This window comes from Pongo pygmaeus, chromosome 1, assembly GCF_028885625.2.
Source record: "Pongo pygmaeus isolate AG05252 chromosome 1, NHGRI_mPonPyg2-v2.0_pri, whole genome shotgun sequence".
In the NCBI taxonomy this organism is placed as follows: Eukaryota; Metazoa; Chordata; class Mammalia; order Primates; family Hominidae; genus Pongo; species Pongo pygmaeus.
In genome coordinates, this window is record NC_072373.2 from 129,474,041 (window position 1) to 129,482,467 (window position 8,427).

Sequence of the window (8,427 nt, forward strand, 5' to 3'; positions counted from 1 at the left end):
CCACACCACTGTCCCACAGCCACCCCTTGGCAACATCTCAGACCAAGGGTACCTGGTAGGTATAGTCAGCCATCAGGACAAAGCCAGAAAAGTACATGCAGACTTTGGGACCTGCTCATGGCTACTGGGCAGGGAATTCTAGGCCCTGGTACTGGATATAGTCTAGAAAGGGAATGAGCTCTAGGTGAACTTGTCCCTCAGGATCTATTTAATAGATGAGAAAACTGAGTCACAACAAGGTTAAATAACATGCCCAAGATCACACAGCTCAGAAGTAGCAGAACTGGGATTCAAATGCATGCTATTTGGCCCCATATACATCCACTGTACAATACTGCCTCCCTTGGTAAAGTTCAATTTCCTGAACATGACTTAGCTGCTATAGATTACACTGCTATAATCTGTAACAAACTGATCCAAAACTACAGTGGTTCAAAAAAATAAATAACAGTTTATTTATCTCCCATGGGGGTAACTGAGCAGTCCATGAAGAAAGCAGATCTACTCTACAAGATAATCTAGAAACCCAGGTGTCTCCTCTGTTGCCACTCCATCATCCCCTAGGGCGCTAGTATTCAAAGTGTGGTCCCTGATCAGCAGCAGCATCACGGGAATTTGTTAGAAGTGGTCCCCACCCCCTGAATCAGAAATTCTGGAGATGGTATCCAGAGATCGGTGTTTTAACAAGCCCTCCAGGTGACTTTGATGCACACTGAGGTTTCCCCTGTCTACACGGCTGAAGTTATTTCACCACTACTACACCCACATTCCAGCCCACAGGAAAGGAGAAAGGCAAAGGGAGGGCAGCCAGCTTCCTTTTTAAGAATGTGACCTGAAAATTTCAAACATCACTTCTGCACATATCTCCACAGCCAAAACTTTGGTCTCATGGCTGCTCCTTGCTGCAAAAGAAACTAGGAACAGATTGTCTAGCCAAAAGGCCACATGCCCTGCTAAAACTCCAGAGAACAGGGAAAATGAGACTGGATACTGGGGCAGAGAGATGCAATTTGCAGGCTTATGAAACAAAAGCCAAGTCCATTTTATCATTTGTTTTAAGCACAGTGCCTAGAGCCTACCAGCTTTGCAAGACCCCTTTAAAATGACTGCTATCTGGAAAAAAATTACTGGCTCTGAAATACAAAAGGAAAACTTTTAAAAAAGTAATATGTTATTAAATAGTCACCTGCAATTAAAGTCATCATTATGTATAAATTACTTATGTGGAATTGGGGTGCGTTTTAATATGTTTAATATATTGTATAATGGAGTCTCCAAAAGTATCCAGGTCTGCAGAAGCCTTGAAACAGCCCTGCATACGTTCCCACATGACCTCTCTGCCCCATCGCTCCCTCCTGTCACTCTGCTGCAGCCACTTGCCATCCCTGAGTGTGCCCCAGCCTCTCCTCTTTCCCATCCAAGCATCTTTCTTGACAGCATGCTCACCCCTTGGCTGCCTCTCTGCCCCTACACATGTGCTCCCATTTTTTGCCCAGCCAGGTCCTACTCATCTTCCACGCCTGAGCTTAGACTTCACCTACAAAGGGAGTCTTTCTTTATCCCAGTGCTACGGTTTGAATATTTGTCCTCTCCAAAACTCATGTTGAAGCTTAATCCCCAATGCAGCAATATTGAGAGGTGCGGCCTTTAAGAGGTGATTGGGTTACGAAGGCTCTGCCCTCGTGAATGAATTAGTCCATTCGTGGATTCATGGATTAATGGGTTAATGGATGAATGAGTTATCATGGGAGGGGGATCAGTGGCTTTATAAGAAGAGGAAGACAGACCTAAGCTAACATACTCAACCCCTTCATCATGTGATGGCCTGCACCACCTTAGGACTCTGCAGAGGGTCCCCACCAGCAGAAGGCCCTTGCCAGATGTAGCCCCTCCTTGACTTTGGACTTAGTCTCCATAACTGTAAGAAATAAATTTCTTTTCTTTATACATTATCCAGTCTTAGGTATTCTGTTGGGAACAACAGAAAACAGACTAAAGTTGATGACCAGATTGCCTAGCCTGTGTGCCCCCAAAGCCCCTGAGTGTATCACTGCCATGGTCTGACTTCTCCGGCATTGAGTATCCCCTCTCCAAGCGGTAAGCTAGTCAAGGGTAAGGCTCTCTTTTTGATTAGAGTACATGACATGTTGTAAATATTTAATCATGTGCTGACTGAATATGTCCCTTGGGAACCTTTATATGTGGGATCAAGATTTCAACCTCAATTATCTTTCTCGAGAGACACAACTCACATTAGTAGAGTCATGCCGCAGAGCATTGTATTTATTTTTCTAAAGTACTTTAAAACCTTCATGTAACCACATCCTCCTGGTTTATGCTACCATATTATTTTTAAACAGAGTGTTTGTTGAAAACACATCACAGAACCCCACGCCTGATCCTGACAGGATCCAGTGTGGACTTTCCTGGTACTGAATTTCATGATCCACCAAAACATGATGTAGCAGCTGTCTCACATACTTTGCGAAACCGAAGGGTATGTAGCAACAGTGAAAAAGTGCTCATTTCCTGTTGCCTTCCTCCCCTCTGTGCTGTTAGCCAAGCCACAGAACAACCTCACTAAGCACAACACTGAGACTGTCTAAAATCCCATTTCTAACCCCAGCTGTATTTCTTCAGATCTTGGTCTCTCAGATATTACACAACTGAGAATTGTGTTGGTATGGGCCTGTTTCAACTCTATGTTTTCCAAAGGAACAACATCTTTATGCTGTTTTATAGCCAGATTTGAGAGTAATTCAGCTGCACGTGAGCATTCACCATCACAAGAAACCCTAGTGGTAGAGCTTTTTGAAATTATGAATTTATAGAATCATGAAGCTGCAATAACATAGTGTATTTCATCCTGAAATTCTTTGCCGGATATATATGAAACCTTGTAATGATGGTTTTCAGCCTTCTCCTGCCCTACCAGGCTTCAGAGGTTCGATAGCTTCACTTCAGCAGCAGCAGCTCACTATGGTAGTGATATCAGGGGACTACACTATACAGCAGTGGTTCTCAAATGGGGGTGATTTTCCCCCAAGCATACATTTGGCAATTTCTAGAGACATTTTTTGTTTTCAAAATTTGGGTGAGGAGTGCTATTGGCATCTAGTGGGTAGAAGCCAAAGATGTTGCTAAGCATCTCACAATGCCCACACAGGACAGCACCCTCACAATAAAGAATTATCCAGGTCAAAATGGCAACAGTGCCAAGACTGAGAAACCCTGCCGTGGAAGTTAAAGGATCAGGGTCAAATCCGGGCCCTGCTTGTTATTAGTCACGTGACCTGGGCAAGCTATTTCACTTTTACAGACCTCAGTTTTCTCATTTGTAAAATGGTGATAATGTCACCTACCTTGGAGGAGTCTTTGGCTCCCCAAAGTGGCCAGTGCTTACTCTAAGTGTGTTGCACTCTAAGTGTGTTGCACATATTAGTGACAATGGTGATTCCTAACATGGGGCAAGGAGTGGAGGATAAAAAGTGACATGACTCCTCAACAAGGACAAATCTGAATTGGGCAGGGGGCGTATGAAACACAGGTTTTCATGTAAACCCCATTTTTCCCTTCCAAGAGCCACTGTCTGTCATATGAAGTTCACAAAAGCGTTTTAAGGGAGCTGTGACCCTCCCAAATTTGGGTGCAAAAGTGTGTATTTGTGCATTTTTCTGGAGAAAAGATTGAATAGTTTTATTGGTTTCTCGAAGGAGTTTGTAATCTCAAAAACATTAAGAATGATTGATATTGTACCTAAATACTTGTGTCCCTCAAAAATTCATATGTTAAAATCCTACCCCCTAAGGTGATGGTATTAGGAGATGGGAACCTTTGAGGGGTGATTAAGTCATGAGGGCAGAGCCCTCATTAATGGACTAGCGGCTTTATAAAAGAAACTCCAGAGAGCTAGATAGCCCCTTCTTCCATGTGAGGTCATAGCTAGAAGGTACTGTCTATGAACCACAAAACCCTCACTAGACACCAAATCTGCTGGTGCCTTAATTTTGAACTTCTCAGCCTCTGGGACTGTGAGAAAAAAAAAAATCTGTTGCTTATAAGCTACCCAGTTTACGGTATTTTGCTATAGCAAGCCAAACAGACCAATGCATTATCTGATCTCATTTTATTGGAAAGAAAATTGAAACCCAAAGACAGTGAACTATTTACTGAAAGTCACACACAAAATGATGGAGTTAGGCCTGTACCAGGTGGTCCCACAACACTAAGACAGATGGCTCTATTGGAGTGGGCTAGGACATAGTTTCCCAAACACAATTCCTCATTCTATCCTATTAATTTATAAATTTCTACATTGATCTTTTCTGAGTTAATTAAGCTGTGATCTTCAAATCTTCTCTACTTAAACAACTCGGGTTTTGTTTAGCTCTGCAGGCTGGGTTCCAGAATCTGAATTTTAACAAGCTTTTTTGTTAAACAAGATTCTTTCCATGCTAATATCTGAGAATCATTGAAGTGAAGGATATTTAGGCTGCTCTTGTTCATTTTTGAGTGTTGATTTGTAAAGCTGCCAAGACATTTCTTTTCAGGACTACGTTTCCAGTTTTTCCAGGAAAACCAATTTGAGCTAAAATTACTCTGGCTTGGTCTATGTCCAGAAGTGACTTTTTTTCCCAGTAAGAAGTTTAGTATAGTTTATTTTTTGAATCTGCTTTAAAATATTTGTCTGATTGAGATAGGAACTAGATGAGGAGGGTTTTGTGTTTTCAAGCATTTAGGAATTATTTCATGTAATTTAAGTGAGGACATCAAATTCATATTAAAGAGGGGTGTGTGTGTGTGTGTGTGTTCTCTCACATATAACACTGATGGGAAAAAAAGATCATACACTTTTAGGCAATTAGCCACAATTATCATCCTGCATTAGAGTTAAGCAGCATTGACAAAATCACAACATAACTAAGAAATATCTAAGATATTGTTCATGAAATTTTAAAGTCTAAATTATATTGATTAAGAAACAAGAAAACCAGGAGCTACCACCCTGTTTCTACGTCACTGAGGTCATCATTGATGGTGAAAAAAAACTACTTCTATTTGCTGTATCTCAGAAATAGCCTGTCTTCTCCCTGCTTCACAGCAAATTGGCACTCTCAATTTCCAGAAAACCCTTCCTCAGCTATAGTCCTTGAAAATTTTGAAATCCTTCTCTGGATACTGGGCACAACCTTCTGAGCCTCAGTGAAAGCAATGGCCAAATATGTGTTAGAAGCCTCTGCTGTGGAATTTCAGAGCTACAGTCATCACCCCATTTCTGCTGCTTATCAGACATCTCTTAGATATCCCTCAAACAGCATAAACCAAACTAAACTCCTTGTGCTTGCAGCTTGTTGGGGTGTGGAGTAGCAGTGATTCTCTGTGTGCTAAACACCCTTCATTTCATCCTAATCACCTCCACACCCCTCATGTGGTGGGAAGTCAGAGTGTGCGTACACAGACCCAACTCTGAGTAGAAGTTGCTCCTAAGGTTTAGGGTTCTTTCTCAGGTGGGAAAATGCAATATTTTGCACCATTCATTTGGCCTTTACTCTGTAACCACACTGTTTGCCAGTGCTGTCCTGGAATATCTCTGTCTTGCTATGCTACATGTATGGCAGATACTTGTCTTGTCTGCCCAGCAAACCCCTTCATCACATACTTTTTTTGAGTTAGAACCCCTATGGGTCAGAAAACTATTATCTTTCACTTGATTTCAAAGGGAGTTCCCTGTTTTCTTGTGAGCTCAGCCATTCAAACTCCCCACCCCACCCCAGCCACAATTTGTAGGTCCAGAGGTGATTATGAGTCACTTCCCAGTGGTGTGGGTTCAGGACTGACAGTCAGGCCAGTGTCCCTGGTGACTGAACCCTAAGTTGCAAAGATGTGGCCTCTGTTGGCATCCATGTTGTCATGAGATAGGATGTTCCTGCTAATTTGGAGCTCTTGGTTCCAGCTGTACCTCAGGCCCAGGCACTTACCATTTATTGGGTTCCATACACTTGTGGCCTAAACCAGTTAATGTTGGGTTTCTCTCACAATCGAAAAACACCAGCGAATACATGATTATGCCATTTCCCCAAGCGGGTTGTGAGCTCCTTGAAGATATGGATAAAGGCATGGGGAAGATACCTTCTCATCCTTGTCCCATTTATTTGCATTCCCCACAGTTCCTACTATCCCTTGAGCAGGATATTAACTGATAGACGAGGGACGACTATTTAGCCTATTATTTCTCAACCTAAATCTCAATTTTTAAAAGCTGTTCTGAAGAATTAAAAATCTTATTGTCTAAAAGTTCCCCAGGGATAGGGGTGCAGGGAGGAATCCTAAAGAGACAATGTTAAATGGTTGGAAAGTTTGACTCCCCCTTCCCTTAAATGACATGAAAGTATTTAAGGTTGTAAAAGAAAAGAGGAGGAGGAGGAGGAGGAGGAGGAGGAGGAAGAAGAAGAAGAAGAAGAAGAGGAAGAAGAGGAAGAAGAGGAAGAAGAAGAAGAAGAAGAGGAAGAGGAAAAGGAAGAGGAAGAGGAAGAAGAGGAAGAGGAAGAGGAAGAAGAAGAGGAAGAAGAAGAAGAAGTGGAAGAAGAAAAAGAAGAAGAAGAAGAGAAACAAATAATTTGAATCTCCTTTTCTCTGTGTAGTGGTTCTTATTCCTACTGTGCATCAGGAATTACTTTGGAAGCTCTAAAAAAAGATTAAAAATAAGTCTTAGGTCCCATGGCCCAAGTTCTGATTTAATTGGTCTGGAATAGAGCCTGGGCACCATTTTTTTTCCAGAAAACTCTGGAATTTTTATTGCGACTACAGTGAATTTATAGATGTAAATGGAGAATACTGACATCTCGAGTTTCATTGGAATTACCATAAATATGTTACCCTTTTCTATTTGTGTAGATTTCTACAGCCTTATTGAGGAATGATTGATGTATAATAAAACTACATATATTTAATGTATAAGATTCAATTAGTTTGGACAGATGCATATACCTGTGATACTATCACCACAATCAAGGTGATCAACATATCCATTATCTCCAAATGTTTCCTTGTGGAGGAAACACACTTTTATTTTGGAAAGAATACGTCATGTGAAAGCTACCTTCTTAACAAATTTTTAAGCTCACAGCACTGTATCGTTAACTATAGGTGCTAGGTTGTACAGCAGATATCCAGAATGTATCTGTCTTATGGATAACTGTAACTTTATACCAGGTGAACAACTCTCTATTTCCTTGTTTGTTTTCCCATCTGTGTTCCTCAGAAAACTGTGAACTTCAGCACAACGGTTTTAACTTTGTATCTGTTGCTCCACAGTGGCCTTTCAATAAACGTTGCTGAATGAGGGACTGAATATCAATCCACAGTCAACTTTCCAATCTGTGTGGGTAAATATGAGTTCTTATATTTTATTCCCTTCCCACTGTGTCCATTTTTTCTGAACCAGCAATGTGCCCCACCAGAGGCAGTAGCCCATTAAACCTCCCCAAATCTTTTCCAATACAGCTTGTTCAAAGTTCTGCTCCCCATAGGAAGCTTTCCCAAACCAGATTTCAGTCAGAACTCTAGACGTAATGGCCAGAGCTCCACTCAAGAAAATGAATCTATGTAACCATTTCTGAAGAACTCAGATAAAATGTGAAAAGAAATACAAAGTGGAATTTTTAAAGAGGCCTAACCTATGCTTATTATGTTTCAGTTACGTGGGTTACAGCAATAAAAGGCATACAACCCTAATTAAGGATGTCACAGCTTAGTGAGAGAAAAAAAAAATTGTACTTTGCCAAACCCAGAGTGAGAAAGGCTTCCTGAAGAAGGTGGAAAGCAAGCTGACTACTGAAAGGATTGACTTTACGTGGCATGTGCAAATATGTAAGAAGGTGACTTAAAAGGTAAGAACAAATTTTTTAAAACCTGGTTTTTAAAAAACAAAACATAAAAAATAATTAAAAGTTTAAAACATTCCTAAGCAAGAGGGATACTTGTGCAGAGAAAGTTACAGATGTCCACAGACCTTCCATTTAGCCTAATCCCAAGAGTGAACTACCCTGGCCTCCTCTTGTGAATCAAAATCCCCAGGCAGAAGAGTCTAAGGACATGACCTATGAGCAAGACATTTTGTCAGCTCAAAATGATCCCACTTAGATTGACGGCTTGGCGTCTGTAGACTTGCAAAAGCTGTTAAGCCTTGGGGGTAACTTTAATTATTCAATTACTGTAGGCCAAACAAGGTACTAAGTGCTACAAATCTGTAAGTAATCTATATGCTATCTTCTCATAGCCCTAAGATGTATCCATTTCTATAAATGTTGTATCATTTTAATCTATATTTTTATTGTTTTAAGTGCATCATTTTAAAAGCCTCTGTTGCCTGCTTTTTTGCAATCTTTTTTTAGCTTTAATTTTTACTATTCTTTTCTTTAATTTTCT